Source organism: Triticum aestivum, chromosome 5A (genome assembly GCF_018294505.1).
Source record: "Triticum aestivum cultivar Chinese Spring chromosome 5A, IWGSC CS RefSeq v2.1, whole genome shotgun sequence".
NCBI classification, from domain to species: Eukaryota; Viridiplantae; Streptophyta; class Magnoliopsida; order Poales; family Poaceae; genus Triticum; species Triticum aestivum.
This window is the reverse complement of record NC_057806.1, coordinates 641783135-641806647: the sequence shown is the minus strand read 5'-3', so window position 1 is coordinate 641806647 and position 23513 is coordinate 641783135. Positions and strand designations below refer to the sequence as shown.

The 23513-nt window shown below is 45.1% G+C and overlaps 1 long non-coding RNA gene and 1 pseudogene across 1 annotated transcript; both read left to right on the top strand.

Moving 5' to 3' along the window:
• LOC123108130 (uncharacterized) overlaps positions 1–18081 on the top strand; it is a 32375-nt pseudogene extending 14294 nt beyond the window's left edge.
• A 1492-nt stretch (positions 18082–19573) lies between these two features.
• On the top strand, positions 19574–22376 carry LOC123108129 (uncharacterized). Its single transcript, XR_006451840.1, has 4 exons — positions 19574–20261; positions 20578–20732; positions 21839–21889; positions 21963–22376. It is a non-coding gene; the product is annotated as an uncharacterized lncRNA (long non-coding RNA).
• Positions 22377–23513: the final 1137 nt, after the last annotated feature.

Here is a 23513-nt window from a genome sequence, read left to right as displayed (position 1 = left end):
AGTCCAAGCAAAGGTATCCGCATTGGCAGAAGCTGGTGTATGGAGTTTTTATGGCAAGCCGGAAGCTTAAACAATACTTCCAAGGGCACCCAATTACGGTGGTCAGTTCTGCTCCTTTGGGAGATATCATCCAGAACCGGGAAGCAACTGGCCGGATTGCAAAGTGGGCCATAGAGCTGGGGCCGTACGGTTTGAAGTATGTGCCTCGGACAGCGGTTAAGTCTCAAGCACTTGTTGATTTCATCAATGATTGGACGGAAATGCAAGCACCTGAAGAAAAGCCGGATCACACGTATTGGACCATCCATTTTGACGGATCCAGGCAATTGGAAGGCTCGGGGGCTGGAGTCGTATTAACTTCCCCACGAGGTGATAAGTTTTGTTATGTTCTCCGCTTAATGTTCCCTTGTACTAACAATGCAGCTGAGTATGAAGCCTTGCTCCATGGTCTCCGGATGGCTAAGGAGATGAATCTAAGTCGAGTTAAGTGCTTCGGTGACTCGGACCTTGTGGCTCAGCAAGTGTCTGGCACTTGGGACTCCAAGGACCCACTCATGGCAGCATATCGTCGTGAGGTGGATATTGTTGCAGGTTATTTCAAAGGCTATCAGGTGGACCACGTGGACCGGCGGAAAAATGAAGCGGCGGACGCTTTAAGCCGGCTGGGCTCTCAGCGCAAACCGGTCCCGCCCAATGTTTTTCTGGATGTGCTGCACAACCCGTCGGTCAAGATCCCTGGTGAAGAGGATTTGGCTATTCCTGATCCGGAGGCTCAATTGGTGGCAGCTCTTCATGTTATTCCGGATTGGACGCTTCCTTACCTGGCGTACAAGAACCGGGGCGAGTTGCCAGAGGATGAGATTCTGGCCCGGCAGATAATCCGGCGATCCAAGTCCATGGCTATCATCAACGGCGAGTTGCATCATTGCAGTGTATCAGGAGCTTTTCAACGCTGCGTGTCTCCTGAAGAAGGCCGTGAAATTTTGCGTGAGATCCACGAAGGAGATTGTGGTCACCACGCCGGTTCAAAGTCTCTGGTGGCTAAAGCGTTTCGCCATGGCTTCTATTGGTTAACTGCTCATGCTGATGCGGAGGATCTGGTCAGACGATGTGATGGTTGCCAAAGGTTTTCAAGACGTGCTCATGTACCGGCTCAAGAATTGAGAATGATTCCAATTACTTGGCCGTTTGCGACTTGGGGGCTGGATATGGTTGGGCCTTTCAAAAGGTCCAAAGATAAGAAGACCCACCTCCTGGTGGCGGTTGACAAGTTTACAAAGTGGGTGGAGGCAGAACCTGTTAGCAAGTGTGATGCGGCCACGGCGGTTCAGTTCATCAAAAAGGTGATTTTCCGGTTTGGCTTTCCGCACAGTATTATCACAGGTAATGGTACCAATTTGTCCAAAGGTGCTATGAAGGAGTTCTGCGAACGGGAGCACATCCGGCTCGACGTTTCATCAGTGGCACATCCACAGTCCAATGGTCAAGCAGAAAGAGCTAATCAAGAGATCTTGAGAGGCATCAAGCCCCGGCTCATGGTTCCTTTGCAGAGAACGCCGGGTTGTTGGGTAGAAGAATTACCATCTGTGTTATGGAGCATCAATACAACACCCAACAGATCAACAGGATACACACCGTTCTTCATGGTTTATGGAGCGGAGGCGGTTCTCCTTAGTGATATTCGTCATGATTCACCTCGTGTCACGACTTATATTGAAGCAGACAACGAGACAGCACGGCAAGATGCTTTGGACCAGTTGGATGAAGAGCGTGACATCGCAGCCGTCCGATCGGCGATTTACCAGCAGGATCTTCGTCGTTATCACAGTCGCCGAGTCAGAACCAGAACCTTTGAGGAAGGAGATTTGGTGCTTCGGCTCATCCAAGATCAGACTGATATGCATAAGTTATCCCCACCTTGGGAGGGGCCTTTCGTGGTCAGCAAGAATCTGCACAACGAGTCATACTATCTGATCGATATTCGAGAACATAAGGACTAACGTACATCAGAGGAGGAGACCAACAGGCCATGGAACATAGCTCATCTTCGGCCTTATTATACCTGAGCCATTGGTTCTACTTATGTACATATTACAATGATGTATATATTAACTATAATAAACCAGAACCTCTGCTAAAGCGGGGTATCTGTTCTTTTGCATCATGTGTGGTTACACGGAGTTGTTCTAAAGCGGCTTCCGGTTTACCCCTTGAGTTCGCTTTGCTAAAAGCATCGTGTTATATCACTTGGAGGATTGGTCGTGTCTGAACCAATACCATGCCTCTTGATAGGCGAGAGCCACCAGATCACTTGGGGACTTGGTCATGTCTGAACCAGTCATGCCTCTTGATCGGCCTAAGGCCACAGAATCACTTGGCGGCTTGGTCGAACCCGAACCATGACCATGCCATTTGGTCGGCATAAATGCCACGGTTTCATTTGGGGACCTGGCTGAGTAGAACCATAGTTACACATAACGGGAGCTTGGTCGTGTTTGACCATGGTGACGCCATTTGATCAGCTCAAATAAACCTTTTTTGGCAAACAGTTTTGTCATTGCTTTTGCTTCACACTTTTCTTTGAAGGTTTTTTTTGCTTTTTATTGCGTTTTTTACACCAACAAAGTTTTTTAACCAATCAATTGACGGAACACAGTCCACGTCAATCCGGAGACTATTTGCCCGGTTTGATTCTTGCTGTTAACATCCTTTTATGGAGTAACACGATGTTTATTATAACCCGGCACGGTTTACATGGTAAACCAGAGTCATATATATACATGAGCTGTTATCTCCTCAATAGTGTGGGTTTGCAAAACTCCGCTTCAAGATTGGCCAAGCCAACTTCACGCTCAACGATGGCAGGTATTATGTATCTCAAAAATTTGATCATATACTTAAAATTTTGTTTTGGATGTTTTGATTTCATATATGCAGACATCATATTCCGCCTGACGGTACAACCGCGGTGGCACTTGACGAATTTCTCATTTGAGAAAGTGCTTTGGAAAGTTCATCACCACAGGAAGAACGAATTATGCGCGAAGGCATATCAACATCAAAAGTATCAGCTAGCCAATTACAAGGCAACATGGTGCCCATAATAATATAATTGTTTTTCACAAAGGAGAGGCAGTTTTAAAACCGGCTTCTGGTTCAAGCTTGGTCACCAGCCTGGCCTGATGGTTGTGGGTCATCCTGCGCCGCTTCAGCCTCCGTTTCTCTACCAAGTGGCTGGAAATCCATAGTTGTCCAGTCGATTCCCATTAATGCTTGAAAAATAGCTTCATCATGGATCAGCAATGACGGGTCAATATCAGGAGCGTAAGTATGCTTACGGATTGGAGGAATCAGATTTTCCGATTCATGGATTGGTGTAGCTATTCGCTTGTTCTGACTGTCATATTGGGCTTGATAATGAGATAAGTCTGCTTCTTCAGCCAATTGACAAGCTAGCGGGCGTACCTCCCGGTTTATTGCTCGCAGATCCGCTTCACCAAATTCTGACCCGTCTTCCTTCAAGATGGGATAGCCCTGAGCCGCTTCAATAGGATCAAAATCCGGCACCCAGGCTTTTGCACGGATTAAGGCATTGATTGCACCAGTTTGAGCATCATATTTCTTCAGCTCTTCAACCCGGGCAGGAAGCACTGACAGTTTCATCAGAGTATCCTGAATCAAAGTGGGCGCCGGTTTGTTATGAGATGCGGTACAGATGATCCGCTGGGCACCAGTATACAATTGTTCAACCAATGTATACGCGGCTTTCAATTTCTTCCGCACATCTGACCCCAAGTGACCAATGTGTGTCCCTGAAATACCATAAAGGGTTAATAAACCGGTGACTCTGTAAGAAGGCAGAGCCAATTCAGAAGGCAAACTGGCTTACCAAAGATAGCAGTAGTCATGGCATGCACGTGCCGCTTTATGCTGGTCAGTTCATCTGCCACTGGTTTTAGTGCAGCCTCGGCATCCTCTGCTTGTTTGATCAAAGCGGACTTTTCAGTGGTCCAATCCGCCCGCTTCTTCTTGAAGTTCTCCTTAAGCTGTTTCATGGCGCTTAAAGCGCTGGCCAATTCCTCTTTTGCTTTGGAGGTTTCAGCCTGTTGGGTTTTCAGGTTTTCTTGGAGATCGGTGACTTGGTTTTCTTTCGTCTTCAGCTCCACCTGCATGCATACAGATATATGCTTCAACAAATCGGTATAAGGATTCAAGTACCAACCACATAACAAGTTATGCACTTAGCACTTGGGGGCTAATGCATATTCGATCATCATCTTTCAATTGCTTACAAAGTCCCAAGATCAATACAAGTATTCAGCTTGGCACTTGGGGGCTAATGGCTATTTGCTCATATATATTCTGATGCGGCAATTTCAATTACTTAAAGTACCAGTTTAACTACGCTAAGTCGAACCGGCCCTTGGGGGCTACATCAGCGAATTTCAAAGCATCAACATTTATATTATTAAGTCCCGGTTTGAAAGAATATTACAAACCGGCCCTTGGGGGCTAGGAGAGTCAGCAAGAATGGAAGCATACAAGCAGGAGGAGCACATGGAAGTTACCTCATATTTATCTTTCATCATATTAACCAGACCGACTTCATAGTCGCGACTGGTATACAGCCGGTTCAGATAGCCGGAATGGATATCTTGGGCATTCAGAGTAGCGTAAGTCGTCAGATCAGCGTTCCACTTGCCTTTGCCAAAGGCAGCAAATTCTTCCTTGGCAGAATGTTTGGATAAAGCGACAGGATTGCTTGGCTCAGTATGGCCAGTGCCAGTAATGACAACCTCATCATCCTTGGTACCGCCGGTTTGCACTGGAGCTATTGGCTTGTCAGTAGGTTTCGCTGGACCGGTGGAGCTTTCAATCCGGATGGAGCCTGTGAGCTGATTGACAGGACCCGAGGCATCAGTAGGTCTCTCTTCAGCAATAAGATCGTCATCTTGCTGCGGTGGATCGTTGGGTATATCCTCAGGAATAGCCGCTTCAAGATCGGGTGTCTTGCCTGGCTCAAGAACGGCATCTTCTTCGGTCGCTTTGTCCAGGCGGGCCTTCTTGCTTGGCCTAGGTTTGGCCCTAAGAAGAATAACAAAATCAAATACAGCATCTGTTCTAAGGCGATGTACTGCAAATATCACAATAAGTATAGCTTACCCAAGCACCGTTTTGAGCGGTGGCAGCTGAGTAGCCGATGACTCGCCAGAAGATGAGTGGGAAGTAATCTGGTAATCGGAGTCAGACGGATTAAGAGGTTGACGAAAGCAGCCTGCTTTAGGACAAGCACTAACAAGCAAATTAGAGACCTCTGAATGGCGTTTCCGAACCGGACTGTTCGGTAAACCGACAGGGGTAACTACCTCGCCGCTGTGCCGGGTTGTGCGACGAGCTTCGTGTTGTTGGGTCTTCATAAGAAATTCAGGATCCAAATAAGCAAGAAGATGAGAAAATTTAACTTTCCGGTTTGCCTGACGGATTTTTTGTGAAGCCAAAGGTTTTGAATCAGAAGAGAGAATAATTACCTCTGCAGCATCCGCGTGGCTGGCTTCGGCATCCTCCTGACAAATATCATCATCAATGAGACACATGAAAAATAAACCAAGTGAGTCAAGCTCTACCTCAAGGTCCGGATTATCCACATCATCATCAGGGGCCGGATTAGAAGATGCCGTGGTTCTTTTCCCGTGGGCAGTCTTTTTCACAGCTTTAGTCTTTTGCCGAGTTGCTCTTTCCGGTTTTTCTGGTTTCTCTAGTTTCTCCTGCGGTAGTTTTTATTGGAAATATGCCCTAGAGGCAATAATAAATTGATTATTATTATATTTCCTTGTTCATGATAATCGTTTATTATCCATGCTAGAATTTTATTGATAGGAAACTCAGATACATGTGTGGATACATAGACAACACCATGTCCCTAGTAAGCCTCTAGTTGACTAGCTCATGGATCAATAGATGGTTACAGTTTCCTGACCATGGACACTGGATGTCGTTGATGACGGGATCACATCATTAGGAGAATGATGTGATGGACAAGACCCAATCCTCAGCATAGCACAAGATCGTGTAGTTCGCATGCTAAAGCTTTTCTAATGTCAAGTATCATTTCCTTAGACCATGATATTGTGCAACTCCCGGATACCGTAGGAATACTTTGGGTGTGCCAAACGTCACAACGTAACTGGGTGGCTATAAAGGTACACTACAGGTATCTCCGAAAGTGTCTGTTGGGTTGGCACGAATCGAGACTGGGATTCGTCACTCCGTGTGATGGAGAGGTATCTCTGGGCCCACTCGGTAGGACATCATCATAATGTGCACAATGTGATCAAGGAGTTGATCACGGGATGATGTGTTACGGAACGAGTAAAGAGACTTGCCGGTAACGAGATTGAACAAGGTATCGGGATACCGACGATCGAATCTCGGGCAAGTACAATACCGCTAGACGAAGGGAATTGTATACGGGATTGATCGAATCCTCGACATCGTGGTTCATCCGATGAGATCATCGTGGAACATGTAGGAACCAACATGGGTATCCAGATCCCGCTGTTGGTTATTGACCGGAGAACGTCTCGGTCATGTCTACATGGTTCCCGAACCCGTAGGGTCTACACACCTAAGGTTCGATGACGCTAGGGTTATAAGGAATAGATATACGTGGTTACCGAATGTTGTTCGGAGTCCCGGATGAGATCCCGAACATCACGAGGAGTTCCGGAATGGTCCGGAGGTAAAGATTTATATATGGGAAGTCCTGTTTTGGTCACCGGAAAAGTTTCGGGTTTTATCGGTAACGTACCGGGACCACCGGGAGGGTCCTGGGGGTCCACCAAGTGGGGCAGCAGCCCCAGAAGGTTGCGTGGGCCAAGTGTGGGAGGGGACCAGCCCCAGGTGGGCTGGTGCGCCCCCCACCAAGTCCCAAGGCGCAGGGAGAGTGGGAGGGGGCAAACCCTAGGTCTAGATGGGCCTTAAGGCCCACCCTAGGTGCGCCCCCCTCTCTCCCCCCTTGGCCGCACCCTAGATGGGTTTTGGGGGCTGCCGCCCCCCTAGGGAGGGAACCCTAGATGGGGGCGCAGCCCCTCCCCTTCCCCTATATATACTTGAGGTTAGGGGGCTGCAACACACATGATTTGATCTCTCCCTGGCGCAGCCCTACCTCTCTCCTCCTCGTCTCTTGCGGTGCTTGGCGAAGCCCTGCTGGAGTACCACACTCCTCCGCCACCACCACACCGTTGTGCTGCTGCTGGATGGAGTCTTCCTCAACCTCTCCCTCACTCCTTGCTGGATCAAGGCATGGGAGACGTCACCGGGTTGTACGTGTGTTGAACGCGGAGGTGCCGTCCGTTCGGCACTAGGATCTCCGGTGATTTGGATCACAATGAGTACGACTCCTTCAACCCCGTTCTCTTGAACGCTTCCGCTTAGCGATCTACAAGGGTATGTAGATGCACTCTCCTTCCCCTCGTTGCTGGTTTCTCCATAGATAGATCTTGGTGACACGTAGGAAAATTTTGAATTTCTGCTATGTTCCCCAGCAGTGGCATCATTAGCTAGGTCTATTGCGTAGATTCTATGCACGAGTAGAACACAAAGTAGTTGTGGGCGTTGATTTTGTTCAATATGCTTACCGTTACTAGTCCAATCTTGTTTCGACGGTATTGTGGGATGAAGCGGCCCGGACCAACCTTACACGTACGCTTACGTGAGACCGGTTCCACTGACTGACATGCACTAGTTGCATAAGGTGGCTGGCGGGTGTCTGTCTCTCCCACTTTAGTCGGAACGGATTCGATGAAAAGGGTCCTTGTGAAGGGTAAATAGCAATTGGCATATCACGTTGTGGTTTTGCGTAGGTAAGATAAGTTCTTGCTAGAAACCCATAGCAGCCACGTAAAACAAGCAAACAAAAATTAGAGGACGTCTAACTTGTTTTTGCAGGGTATGCTATGTGATGTGATATGGCCAAGAAGAATGTGATGAATGATATGTGATGTATGAGATTGATCATGTTCTTGTAATAGGAATCACGACTTGCATGTCGATGAGTATGACAACCGGCAGGAGCCATAGGAGTTGTCTTTATTTATTGTATGACCTACGTGTCATTGAATAACGCCATGTAATTACTTTACTTTATTGCTAACCGGTAGCCATAGTAGTAGAAGTAATAGTTGGCGAGCAACTTCATAGAGACATGATGATGGATATCATGATGATGGAGATCATGGTGTCATGCCGGTGACAAGATGATCATGGAGCCCCAAGATGGAGATCAAAGGAGCTATATGATATTGGCCATATCATGTCACTATTATTTGATTGCATGTGATGTTTATCATGTTTTTGCATCTTGTTTACTTAGAACGACGGTAGTAAATAATATGATCCCTCATAATAATTTCAAGAAAGTGTTCCCCCTAACTGTGCACCGTTGCGATAGTTCATTGTTTCGAAGCACCACGTGATGATCGGGTGTGATAGATTCTAACGTTCACATACAACGGGTGTAAGACAGATTTACACACGCGAAACACTTAGGTTGACTTGACGAGCCTATCATGTACAGACATGGCCTCGGAACACAAGAGACCGAAAGGTCGAGCATGAGTCGTATGGTAGATACGATCAACATGAAGATGTTCACCGATGATGACTAGTCCGTCTCACGTGATGATCGGACACGACCTAGTTGACTCGGATCATGTAATCACTTAGATGACTAGAGGGATGTCTATCTGAGTGGGAGTTCATAAGATGAACTTAATTATCCTGAACATAGTCAAAAGATCTTCGCAAATTATGTCGTAGCTCGCGCTTCAATTCTACTGTTTAGATATGTTCCTAGAGAAAATTTAGTTGAAAGTTGATAGTAGCAATTATGCGGACTAGGTCCGTAAACTGAGGATTGTCCTCATTGCTTCATAGAAGGCTTATGTCCTTAATGCACCGCTCAGTGTGCTGAACCTCGAACGTCGTTTATGGATGTTGCGAACATCTGACATACACATTTTGATAACTACGTGATAGTTCAGTTAAACGGTTTAGAGTTGAGGCACCGAAGACGTTTTGAAACGTCGCGAAACATATGAGAGGTTTCGAGGCCTGAAATTGGGATTTCAGGCTCGTGCCCACATCAAGAGGTATGAGACCTCCAACGATTTTCTTAGCCTGCAAACTAAGGAGAAAAGCTCAATTGTTGAGCTTGTGCTCAGATTGTCTGAGTACAACAATCATTTGAATCGAGTGGGAGTTGATCTTCCAGATGAGATAGTGATGTTTCTCCGAAGTCATTACCACCAAGCTGCTAGAGCTTCGTGATGAACTATAATGTATCGGGGACATATATGATGATCCTTGAGATATTCGCGATGTTTGACACCACAAAAGAAGAACTCAAGAAGGAGCATCAATTGTTGATGGTTGGTGAAACCACTAGTTTCAAGAAGGGCAAGGGCAAAAGGGGATACTTCATGAAACGGCAAATCAACTGCTGCTCTAGTGAAGAAACCCAAGGTTGAACCCAAACCCGAGACTAAGTGCTTCTGTAATAAGGGGAACAGCCACTGGAGCAGAATTACCCTAGATACTTGGTAGATAAGAAGGCTGGCAAGGTCGATAGAAGTACATTGCATATACATTGTGTTGATGTGTACTTTACTAGTACTCCTAGTAGCACTAGGGTATTAGATACCGGTTCGGTTGCTAAGCGTTAGTAACTTGAAACAAAAGGCTACGGAATAAACAGAGACTAGCTGAAAGGTGAGATGACGATATGTGTTGGAAGTATTTCCAAGGTTGATCAAATATCGTACGAGATTGGTGCTTGCGTTGAGCATAGACATGATTGGATTATGACTATCGCAATACGGTTATTCATTTAAGGAGAATAATGGTTACTCTGTTTATTTGAATAATACCTTCAATGGTCTTGCACCTAAAATGAATGGTTTATTGAATCTCGATCGTAGTGATACACATGTTCATGCCAAAAGATATAAGATAGTAATGATAGTACCACCTACTTGTGGCACTGCCACGTAAGTCATATCGGTATAAAACGCATGAAGAAGCTCCATGTTGATGGATCTTTGGGCTCACTCGTTTTGAAAAGTTTGAGACATGCGAACCATGTCTATTGGTATATATGCATGAAGAAACTCCATGCAAATGGACCGTTTGGACTCACTTGATTTTGAATCACTTGAGACATGCAAATCATACCACATGGGCAAGATGACTGAAAGCCTCATTTTCAGTAAAATGGAACTAGAAAGCAACTTGTTGGAAGTAATACATTTTGATGTGTGCAGTCCAATGAGTGCTGAGGCATGTAGTGGATATCATTATGTTCTTACTTCATAGATGATTTGAGTAGGTGTTGAGTATATTTACTTGATGAATCATGAGTCTGAATTATTGAAAGGTTCAAGTAATTTCAGGGTGAAGTTGAAAGATCGTCGTGACAAGAGGATAAAAGATCTATGATATGATCATAGAGACGAATATCTGAATTACGAGTTTGGCACAGAATTAAGACATTGTGGAAATTGTTTCAGAACTAATACAGCCTGGAACACCATAGTGTGATGGTGTGTCTGAACATCATAACTGCACCCTATTGGATATGATGCATACCATGATGTCTCTTATCGAATTACCACGATAGTTTATGGGTTAGGCATTAGAGACAACCACATTTACTTTAAATAGGGCACCACGTAATTCCGATGAGATGACACCGTATGAACTATGGTTTAGAGAAATCTAAGCTGTCATTTCTTAAAAGTTTGGGGCTGCGACGCTTATGTGAAAAAGTTTCATGCTGATAAGCTCGAACCCAAAGCGGATAAATGCATCTTCATAGGACACCCAAAACAGTTGGGTATACCTCCTGTCTCAGATCTGAAAGCAATAAAGGATTGTTTCTAGAATCGGGTCCTTTCTCGAGGAAAAGTTTCTCTCGAAAGAATTGAGTGGGAGGATGGTGGAGACTTGATGAGGTTACTGAACCGTCTCTTCAACTAGTGTGTGGCAGGGCACAGGAAGTTGTTCCTGTGGCACCTACACCAATTGAAGTGGAAGCTTATGATATTGATCATGAGACTTCGGATCAAGTCACTCCCAAACCTCGTAGGATGACAAGGATGCGTACTACTTCAAAGTGGTACGTAATCCTATCTTGGAAGTCATGTTGCTAGACAACAATGAACCTACGAGCTATGGAGAAGCGATGGTGGGCCTAGATTCTGATAAATGGCTCGAGGCCATAAAATCCGAGAGAGGATCCATGTATGAAAACAAAGTGTAGACTTTGGCAGAACGGCTCGATGTTCGTAAGGCTATTGAGTACAGATGGATTTTAAAAGGAAGACAGACAATTATGGTATGCATCACCATCAAGAAAGCTCGACTTGTCGTTAAGATGTTTTCCGACAAGTTCAAGGAGTTGACTACAATGAGACTTTCTCACTCGTAGCGATGCTAAGAGTCTATTGGAATTATATTAGCGATTACTGCATTATTTATGAAATCTTGCAGATAGGATGTCAAAACATTGTTTCCTCGACGATTTTCTTGAGGAAAGGTTGTATGTGATACAACCGGAAGGTTTTGTCAATCCTGAAAGATGCTAATAAGTATGCAAAGCTCCAGCAATCCTTCTAAGGACTGGAGTAAGCATCTCGGAGTTGGAATGTATGCTTTGATGAGATGATCAAAGATTTTGGGTGTATAAAAAGTTTATGAGAAACTTGTATTTCCAAAGAAGTGAGTGGTGGCACTATAGAATTTCTGATGAATATATGTTGTTGACATATTGTTGATCAGAAATGACGTAGAATTTCTAGAAAGCATATAGGGTTATTTGGAAAGTGTTTTTCAATGGAAAGCTTGGATTAAGCTACTTGAACATTGAGCATCAAGATCTATAATGATAGATCAAAACACTTAATGGTACTTTCAAATGAGCACATACCTTGACATGATCTTGAAGGTGTTCAAGATGGATCAGTCAAAGAAGGAGTTCTTGCCTGAGTTGTAAGGTATGAAGTTAAGACTTAAAGCTCGACCACGGCAGAAGAAAGAGAAAGGACGAATGTCGTCCCCTATGCTTTTGTCATAGGCTCTATACAGTATGCCATGCTGAGTACCGCACCTGATGTGTGCCTTGCCACATGTCTGGCAAGAGGGTACAAAGGTGATCTAGGAGTGGATCACTATATAGCGGTCAAAATTGTCCTTGGAGTAATAAGGACATGTTTCTCGATTATGGAGGTGATAAAGAGTTCGGCGTAAAGGGTTACATCGATGCAAGCTTTAACACCTATCCGAATGACTCTGAGTAGCAAACCGGATACGTATAGTGGAGCAACCATTTGGAATAGCTCCAAGTGGAGCGTGGAAGCAACATTTATAATATGACCTAGAGATTTGCGAAGTACATACGGATCTGAATGTTGCAGACCCGTTGACTAAAACCTCTCTCACAAGCAAAACATGATCAAACCCAGAACTCATTGAGTCTTAATCACATGATGATGTGAACTAGTTTAAACTCTTTGGATGTTGGTCACATGGCGATGTGTTGGTCACATGGCGATGTGACCTGTGAGTGTTAATCACATGGCGATGTGAACTAGATTATTGACTCTAGTGCAAGTGGGAGACTGTTGGAAATATGCCCTAGAGGCAATAATAAATTGATTATTATTATATTTCCTTGTTCATGATAATCGTTTATTATCCATGCTAGAATTGTATTGATAGGAAACTCAGATACATGTGTGGATACATAGACAACACCATGTCCCTAGTAAGCCTCTAGTTGACTAGCTCGTTGATCAATAGATGGTTACGGTTTCCTGACCATGGACATTGGATGTCGTTGATGATGGGATCACATCATTAGGAGAATGATGTGATGGACAAGACCCAATCCTAAGCATAGCACAAGATTGTGTAGTTCGCATGCTAAAGCTTTTCTAATGTCAAGTATCATTTCCTTAGACCATGAGATTGTGCAACTCCCGGATACCGTAGGAATACTTTGGGTGTGCCAAACGCCACAAGTAACCGGGTGGCTATAAAGGTACACTACAGGTATCTCTGAAAGTGTCTGTTGGGTTGGCACGAATCGAGACTGGGATTTGTCACTCCTTGTGACGGAGAGGTATCTCTGGGCCCACTCGGTAGGACATCATCATAATGTGCACAATGTGATCAAGGAATTGATCACGGGATGATGTGTTACGGAACGAGTAAAGAGACTTGCCGGTAACGAGATTGAACAAGGTATCGGGATACCGACAATCGAATCTCGTGCAAGTACAATACCGCTAGACGAAGGGAATTGTATACGGGATTGATCGAATCCTCGACATCGTGGTTCATCCGATGAGATCATCGTGGAACATGTAGGAACCAACATGGGTATCCAGATCCCGCTGTTGGTTATTGACCGGAGAACGTCTCGGTCATGTCTACATGGTTCCCGAACCCGTAGGGTCTACACACTTAAGGTTCGATGACGCTAGGGTTATAAGGAATAGATATACGTGGTTACTGAATGTAGTTCGGAGTCCCGGATGAGATCCCGGACATCACGAGGAGTTTTGGAATGGTCCGGAGGTAAATATTTATATATGGGAAGTCCTGTTTTGGTCACCGGAAAAGTTTCGGGTTTTATCGGTAACGTACCGGGACCACCGGGAGGGTCCCGGGGGTCCAAACAGTGGGGCCACCAGCCCCAGAAGGTTGCGTGGGCCAAGTGTGGGAGGGGACCAGCCCCAGGTGGGCTGGTGCGCCCCCCCACCAAGGCCCAAGGCGCAGGGAGAGTTGGAGGGGGCAAACCCTAGGTCTAGATGGGCCTTAAGGCCCACCCTAGGTGCGCCCCCCTCTCTCCCCCCTTGGCCGCACCCTAGATGGGTTTTGGGGGCTGCCGCCCCCCCTAGGGAGGGAAACCTAGATGGGGGCGCAGCCCCTCCCCTTCCCCTATATATACTTGAGGTTAGGGGGCTGCAACACACATGATTTGATCTCTCCCTGGCGCAGCCCTACCTCTCTCCTCCTCGTCTCTTGCTGTGCTTGGCGAAGCCCTGCTGGAGTACCACGCTCCTCCACCACCACCACACCGTTGTGCTGCTGCTGGATGGAGTCTTCCTCAACCTCTCCCTCTCTCCTTGCTGGATCAAGGCATGGGAGACGTCACCAGGCTGTACGTGTGTTGAACGCGGAGGTGCCATCCGTTTGGCACTAGGATCTCCGGTGATTTGGATCACAACGAGTACGACTCCTTCAACCCCATTCTCTTGAACGCTTCCGCTTAGCGATCTACAAGGGTATGTAGATGCACTCTCCTTCCCCTCGTTGATGGTTTCTCCATAGATAGATCTTGGTGACACGTAGAAAAATTTTGAATTGCTGCTACGTTCCCCAACAGTTTTTTGCTCCAAAATGGATCATTGCCCTGATTACACAGACACTGATATTAAACAATGACCAGACATATCAATAACAGATTCAGCAAAGAGAAAAATCAAAGTCTTACAACTGGCGGTTTGTTGGTGGCACAGAAGGGAAGCAGGTCGGTTCTAGCGCAGACGTGTTCCGGTTCATTCAGCATCTTATTCACAGCCTCTGTGATTTCTTCATTGGAGAGCTGGATTTTTGAATGTCGCAGTGGGTCATCAACACTGTCAGTATACTCGCACATCAAACCGGAGCGCTGACTAAGGGGCAGTATGCTCCATGATATCCAACAGCGAGCGAGATCAACCCCTGTTAAACCGTTGGCCATAAAGGCTCTGAGTTTTGACAGTAGGGGAGCATATTTGCTTCTCTCCTGGACAGTCAATCTTTGAGGAAAAGGGTGTGTATTGCTGAGCCGCTCCGGACGAAAGCCAGGCAAGGGATTCTCACCAGCAGGGGAGGTGTCTTTGCAGTAGAACCATGTCTGATTCCACTCTTTGGGGTGGCTGTGCAGCTTGGCGTGAGGGTATGTGACCTCTTTCCTTTTCTGAATCGCCATGCCACCCAACTCCGTATTAGAGCCATCAGTAAACTCAGTACGGCGGTTTAGATGGAAAAGGTCTCTGAACAATTCCACTGTGGGCTCCTTTTGAAAGAACACCTCACAGAGCACTTGGAAGTGACACATATATGTAACTGAGTTGGGGCCAGTGTCTTGTGGATGGAGTTGGAAATCGGCTAAAACATCCCGGTAAAATTTAGAACCGGGCGGCTTAAAGCCCCGGGCTAAGTGATCTACGAAAACAACAACCTCTCCTTCTTGAGGTGTGGGAGGGCATTCTTTGCCAGGAGCCCTCCAATGGATGGTATCTTTGCTGCCTAAAGCGCCAATCAGGACTAAATTGTCCAGTTGAGCCTCTGTGACACGAGAAGGAACCCAATTGCACTCATATACTTGCTTGTCCATGATGGAATCTACAAGGTAGAAGATCCCAGTTCAAAAATGCATTTGATCAAGGTACGTTGGTATGTGTACTATTAAACCGGAGACAGGACTATCTGAACCGGAGTTTCATGAAGCAACCAACATCAGGCGGTTCAACAAGGGGACTAATGGCATATACCGGTTTGGAAAATTTTTCTATAAGGTTAAACCGCCTGATCTAAGCATTGAAAAGCTGAGATTGCGGATGGACAAGTACGCAGAAACAGGTTTCACAAGATTTCTTTACAGCATTGGATCTGAAGCAAGTTCAGAAAAGAGATAAATACTTAGAGGTTCAAAAGGAGCAGTACCGAACCTATGAGCAAAACGTTCATATAGATCTATGGTTTTGAGATGCATAAGTGAAGGCGAAGGTCAAACAACTATCATTGCACAGAATAAAGATTTGCGGATTCATCTAAAGATCTATCGCATGAGCAAGAAGCAGACGATGAATACTGAAGAACTGTGAAACCCTAAAAACAGATCTGCGGGGGAAAGGATAGAAGGTTTACCGGAGCTGCGGAAGACACGGAAGGTTGCCGCGATGCTCTAGTGCGCCCAGGTTGATGCAGCGGCCAAGGTTGAGGCAGAGGTCGACGGTGGCGGCGGAGCTCTGAAGTCGGGCGATGCGAGGAAGACGAAGCAGAAGGGGAAGAAGGGAAAGAAGAAAGGAAATGACCCTTCGGTCCTATTTATAAGGCAAAAAGACATGGGTCAGGCGCGACAATCAAGGGGCCATGAAACGGAGCTGTCGCCTCGATTTCCGCAGATATATTAAACAAAGAAGCATGATGGATATCTTTGTTATGACAGGTAACGTCACTCCGGTTTACAATAATCAGGGAAGATGACATCATGGCGGTTTACCAATTTAGAGAAGACGTTGAAGATGAAGGTTTTGTTAAAGGATTGACATGAACCCGTTCAAATTAATCTGGGGCCTAATGTTGAGGATATTACTGCTGGGCATAAACCGGCCTATCTGGGCCGGGTCAACTTCATCAGTAGTTCCAGAAGTGATAAAGCCCAAGAAGGCAGATGAGGGCCTAAGGCCCGTAGCCGGTTCAAGACTTGTAGCTGTAAACCGGAAGTTGTATGTAAGCTTGTATTGTAAGTTAGGAATAAGGAGAGACCAACCCGGATACGAATATCGATCGGTGTTGGGACTCCGTGAACCGACGGGTGTCACCCGTGTATATAAGGGGACGACCCGGCGGCGTTTTAAGGAGAACAGAGAACAACTCGAGACATAGGCAAAGCTTGTTTGCTCCCTAGTCATCGAAACCCCATCAATTCCATCACAACTAGACGTAGGCTTTTACCTTCATTGAAGGGGCCGAACTAGTATAAAGTCTCTTGCGTCCCTGTGTCCGCTTTAACCCCCTTCAAGCTAACCCGTCGCGATGGCTCCACACTAAGTCCTTTCTCTAGGACATCTGCCGTGACAAAACCACGACAATGGCCCTTGGGAGGAAGGAGGAGATGCGAACAATGTGTGGACGAAGATGGCGACTTGCATTCGTAAGGTGGCCTCGGAGGAGCTTGGAGTGTCCAGGGGAAGGAGAAGCGAAGATAAGGATACCTGGTGGTGGAATGATGATGTCCAGAAGGCGATTAAAGAGAAGAAAGATTGCTTCAAATGCCTATACCTGGATAGGAGTGCAGACAACATAGAGAAGTACAAGATGGCGAAGAAGGTCGCAAAGCGAGCTGTTGGTGAAGCAAGGGGTCGGGCATATGAGGACCTTTACCAACGGTTAGGCACGAAGGAAGGTGAAAGGGACATCTATAAGATGGCCAAGATCCGAGAGAGGAAGACGAGGGATATTGGCCAAGTCAAATGCATCAAGGACGGAGCAGGCCAATTCTTGGTGAAGGACGAGGAGATTAAGCATAGATGGCGGGAGTACTTCGACAAGCTGTTCAATGGGGAGAATGATAGTTCTACCATTGAACTGGACGACTCCTTTGATGAGACCAACATGCGTTTTGTGCGGCGAATCCAGGAGTCTGAGGTCAAGGAGGCTTTAAAAAGGATGAAAGGAGGCAAGGCGATGGGCCCTAATTGTATCCCCATTGAGGTGTGGAAAGGTCTCGGGGACATAGAGATAGTATGGCTAACCAAGCTTTTCAACCTCATTTTTCGGGCAAACAAGATGCCAGAAGAATGAAGACGGAGTATATTAGTACCAATCTTCAAGAACAGGGGGGATGTTCAGAGTTGTACTAATTACCGTGGAATTAAGCTGATGAGCCATACAATGAAGCTATGGGAGAGAGTCATTGAGCACCGCTTAAGAAGAATGACAAGCGTGACCAAAAATCAGTTTGGTTTCATGCCTGGGAGGTCGACCATGGAAGCCATTTTCTTGGTACGACAACTTATGGAGAGATATAAGGAGCAAAAGAAGGACTTGCATATGGTGTTCATTGACTTGGAGAAGGCCTATGATAAGATACCGCGAAATGTCATGTGGTGGGCCTTGGAGAAACACAAAGTCCCAGCAAAGTACATTACCCTCATCAAGGACATGTACGATAATGTTGTGACAAGTGTTCGAACAAGTGATGTCGACACTGATGACTTCCCGATTAAGATAGGACTGCATCAGGGGTCAACTTTGAGCCCTTATCTTTTTGCATTGGTGGTGGATGAGGTCACAAGGGATATACAAGGAGATATCCCATGGTGTATGCTCTTTGCGGATGACGTGGTGCTAGTTGACGATAGTCGGACGGGGGTAAATAGAAAGTTAGAGTTATGGAGACAAACCTTGGAATCGAAAGGGTTTAGGCTTAGTAGAACTAAAACCGAGTACATGATGTGCGGTTTCAGTACTACTAGGTGTGAGGAGGAGGTTAGCCTTGATGGCCAGGTGGTACCTCAGAAGGACACCTTTTGGTATTTGGGGTCAATGCTGCAGGAGGACGGGGGTATTGATGAAGATGTGAACCATCGAATCAAAGCCGGATGGAGGAAGTGGCGCTAAGCTTCTGGCATTCTCTGTGACAAGGGAGTGCCACAAAAGCTAAAAGGCAAGTTCTACAGGACGGCGGTTCGACCCGCAATGTTGTATGTCGCTAAGTGTTGGCCGACTAAAAGGCGACATGTTCAACAGTTAGGTGTGGCGGAGATGCGTATGTTGAGATCGATGTGTGGCCACACGAGGAAGGATCGAGTCCGGAATGATGATATACGAGATAGAGTTGGGGTAGCACCAATTGAAGAGAAGCTTGTCCAACATCGTCTGAGATGGTTTGGGCATATTCAGCGCAGGCCTCCAGAAGCTCTGGTGCATAGTGGACGGCTAAAGCGTGCGGAGAATGTCAAGAGAGGGCGGGGTAGACCAAATTTGACATGAGAGGAGTCCGTTAAGAGAGACCTGAAGGATTGGAGTATCACCAAAGAGCTAGCTATGGACAGGGATGCGTGGAAGCTTGCTATCCATGTGGCAGAGCCATGAGTTGGTTGCGAGATCTTATGGGTTTCACCTCTAGTCTACCCCAACTTATTTGGGACTAAAGGCTTTGTTGTTGTTGTTGTTGCCATCATGCCATGATTCTTGGCCTTGATATTTTCAACTCAAATCATGATCCGGGGCATCAATTAGGGGTGCATGTACTTCATCTTTTTGTGATTGTGCAGATGATGATCATTTGACCATATATATATAGAAACAGTTAAGCTAAAGTACATTTAGATATGCCATAAGTATTGCATATCTAAGTTCTATATCATTGATTTTACGTTGAGATTCGTGTGGATATTTTCCTTTTTTTTTTTTCCTCTCCATACTTGATTCACTCACTTAGATGTGCCATAAGTAGGGCACATCTAGATGTGCCCTAGACATTCCCATATAAAAACTCTATTAGTAACGCAGGATGAAGAATAATTTATTTCTCGTCATTCGAGCGAGCAAGTGGTAACATTATTGGTCAGATCGCTTTTCCGTCACTGTCAAACCTTTTCCCCTTGCGCGACCGTAATTTTTCACCCCTCCGACAGGTAATTTTACATTTGCGCTTGCCACGTCATTTTACAATACTTTTCTTTAGGAAACATACGCGACCTCTCCAGGAGAAACGATACGGTTAGCTGATCGTGGGACTAGCCAGCCCACCTCCCTGTTCACGCGATGCGAGCCGTTCAAGATTCGACGGCGAATACTTCCGTGGTGAGCGGCGGCTGTGGGTTCGAGCGTGCGGTGGCCGACGGGCAGGCGGGCTGCGTGGTGAGCGGCGCCTGGTGCGGTGGCCGACGGGCAGGCGGGCTACGTGGTGAGCGGTGCTGTAGTTTTTGGAGGCGGACGGCGGCGCTGTCGTGGGTGGCCGTGGCTTGTCAGCTTCCCTTGCTCGCAGCGACAACATTCTCGCCGGGTTTGGCTTTGATTTGGTTGGATGTGTGCAGGTGAGAATCGCACGAATGGAGGTGAGCAGCCCCGATCCTAATCCTTTTAGTTTCAGTCAATTTTCACTTCGTTTTGTTGTGCCGTGTTCTTCCCGAATTGCCCGTCGGAGAGATCACAAGACTATACGCCCGAAGAGATAATCCGAATTTTACTGTATATGCTTGTACGTGTTTGCATTTGTTCGTCTAACACTAATTATTTTTTCTAAGGAAAACTCTCTGATTATTGTTTGGTTTCTATCTCCAGGTAGTTTGGGCGAATGTCTTTTTAGACTAGGAATTTTCTATCTGCTGCCTGTTCCAGTCCATCCGTCCATGCTGTGATGGAGCAGCGCTTGTGTAGATTTTTTGTGCTATATGATTAGAAGCATCAACTGCTACGTAATGGTAAGATTTTGTCAGCTAGTACTAAGGTGATGTAGAGATAATATTTGGTTTGGTGTTTAAAGTGTTCAAGTTTGATGTTTTCTGGCTCATGAACATTTGCAGTTTTGTTTCAGTCCGCTAGGCCTAGGGGAAATCATTCAACTTTTTACATGATTCAGAATTAATTAAAAACATTTGTTAGATGGGTTTGCAGTTTAGGCTGGATGATTCAATAAATGCACCTATGAGGAATTGATATGAGTTAACTTTTCTAGGATTTTAGTATATGTTTTTTCTTAGGACCACCCCTAATTTTTGCACTACGGTGGGTTGGCAGCAGGGCAGAGCAGTCTTGTAGCGTCGTCGGTGTTCCTCGGCCTCAGGTTACGGTGTCCGTTGGCATGCTTCTTGATGTGGTCTATATCTCCTCCCACCACGAAGGTTGGCAACCTTGTCTTCACCGACGGAGCCCCTCTCCATCGATTTACATAGGTGTGTGGCAATTTATTTTCCCATGGCGAGTACATACTTTTAGTACGGAATTTAGTTATCTGAATTTATATATATTAAGTGCCCATATTTAGATGTGAATCATTGTGCTTCTGATTCTGATCTCGGCCCCAAATTTGTCTGTTTTGGACATATCTATGCTACAGGCATAATGCTTGTTTTGAGCTGTACGGCGCCTAGGTACCTAGCTCTGTCCATATACGACCGCCAGTGATTTCCATCTCTCTCAGATTCTCCTTCTCTCGATTCCTATGTTGTGTTATGTTACGTGATCGTAAAATTGGGAAGTGGACCTTGCCTATGTAATAATAATGCGTATTTATTGAAGCTTACTGGCACAACCTATTCACATATGTACTGTAGCGGTTCAAGCAAAAGTTATCTCCACGGGTGTGGAAAGGACCTTCACTATGTAGTAGTAATGCGTGGTTTTCTTCATGATTGTTACTAGTACATGAATGAAATAAACATCTGCTTGTCAATAAAAACTTGATAATTGTCGGGTGCAATTAATGTCAACCAGAAAATGTATCATAATCTTCCAGGCCTTGTATTCAGAAATAGTTGCATGGTTGCCTAAAAATCAGTAAATATGAAAAGGAAAAGTGGTTAAAGTGGGAAGCTCCCTCCTTCAACTTTACGTTTTTAGGTAGAAGTGTGTCCTAGAAACTGGGTGTGTGTACCTATGCCTACCATTTGCACGACATGAGAGTTCCCACAATCAGTTAATATGGCCATCCGCCTATCTATAAGAATATATGCTGCCAGCACTTCTGTTTTTTGTGGTCTTCCGAAGTTGCTTGCTTGGAACATCGAGCTGTTATTATTTTTGATGTTGCATTTTTTTGTGGATGACAGTACTCCCTGCTTCTTACAAGCTGAATCTCATCTTCTCTGTCCATTTGAATTTTTATATTGAACATTCACGTTGTCCCCGAACGTCCCAACTATACTAAGGAAAAAAAGTAAAACTGTAGCATTTTTTTTCCTGTATAACTTGTTTAATTATTTCATCTTAATTTGTTTCTTTCAATATCATATAAGCTGTTTCTCCCAGTGTATTGACAACATGATGTCGTGTTGAACAGAAGGGTTCAGACTGGAAACTAAGGTTCTTCAAGTACGGGCATGCGTTTCATGTAAGCAATCGGTCTTCGGTGTTACCTTTTATAAATCATGAAAAGTGACTTCAGTATTTTGGGCATGTAGCAGAGTCTCCAATCAAAATCTACAAGCAGTGACCAAGGCGACGTGTAGAACGGGACTATGTGTGCTTGGTCGAGCATCTGCTGCCATCGTCGAAAATGAAGAACTCGATGGTTAATAGAATCCATGTTATAAATTATCACGCGTGCATATGGGATTTTCCTGAGATATTGCCTCCATTAATTATGTTTTAGTGAAGAAATTTATCTTGTGATAAACGTAGGAGGGTGAAGACTATGGTTGTCCTTGGAATTGAGACTCTGTGAGATGAATGTTTCTACAGTACTCATCCTAACTCAACTATTTACTTTATCCTTGATCCTCTGGTAAGGTAGAATCTTGAGATCAGTATGAGCTAGTCAGCCACAGAGGAGGCTGACGAGATGGCCTTCAGGATCGTTTGGAAATAATGTAACAAAATAGTTTGGAATATACAGTGTAATTTAATATATTTGGCAACCGTTTCACGATTTAACTCCTACACTGGCATTGCATTCAATTGGTGGACCATTCGTTGATATACTCTTGTTTACGTCTCCTAAATTTCCTAGATCGGCTGCTAAAGTGGTGTCAAAAACGTTTTTATATTATGGGACGGAAGGAGTAATAGCTAAGGAATGACTGCAAGATTCCATTTTCCAAAAAAAGGACTGATTATAGAGAGACATCTGCAGTAGGGCACGTTAAAAAGTTTGATCGATGTGTCAGCCAAACAAAAGTCGATGCAGTACAGCTCATCCATGCAGTAGAGCCAATGTACTACACAGTGGTAATTTATCTAATCTTTGGCCATAAATTTACGGGTATGCATGATGGGTGCGTGCATGTCTCTCATGTCCGTCGCTTCCACACCGTAAGATTACGTTGCATGCAAAGATTATTACTCTCTCCGTTTCTAAATATAAGTCTTTGTAGGGATTTCACTAGGTGGACTACATACGGAGCAAAATAGATGAATCTATACTTAAAATGTATCTATATACATCCGTACGTGGTTCATAGTGAAATCTCTACAAAGACTTATATTTAGGAACGGAGGGAGTACATCGGTGCTCCATGGATGTGGAAGCGTGCGGACTGGTTTGCGCGGTGCACTGGCTGGCTGGGGTGAGGAATAAGAATTCCTCACCCAGGGTGACGAATAGTGCGACCGGGTCGTGCTATTCGTCACCCTGGTTGAGGAATAGTTATTCTTCACCCCCCTCTATTTTACCATCAATGTACCGTAATTTTACGTTTCGTAAGTTTTGTCTTATTTCCGACGTAAAAAGAGACCGTAAGAAAATATATAATCGCCGTAAAAAATATTTTATGTTATATAAAATTATAAACGTAAAAACATAGTCTAAAATACACATAAACTACAAATTTTCTTGTCTTATGACCTATATTTTTATTTTTTATGTCAAATTTTACATAGTGAATCAATAGGAATGTAACTATTTGAATTCTAAACGTAATTTAATTATGAAATGATCGTAAGATTACCTCGGGTGAAGAAATACTTATTCTGCATCCTGAATGATGAATAGTAACACTATATATATATATATATAT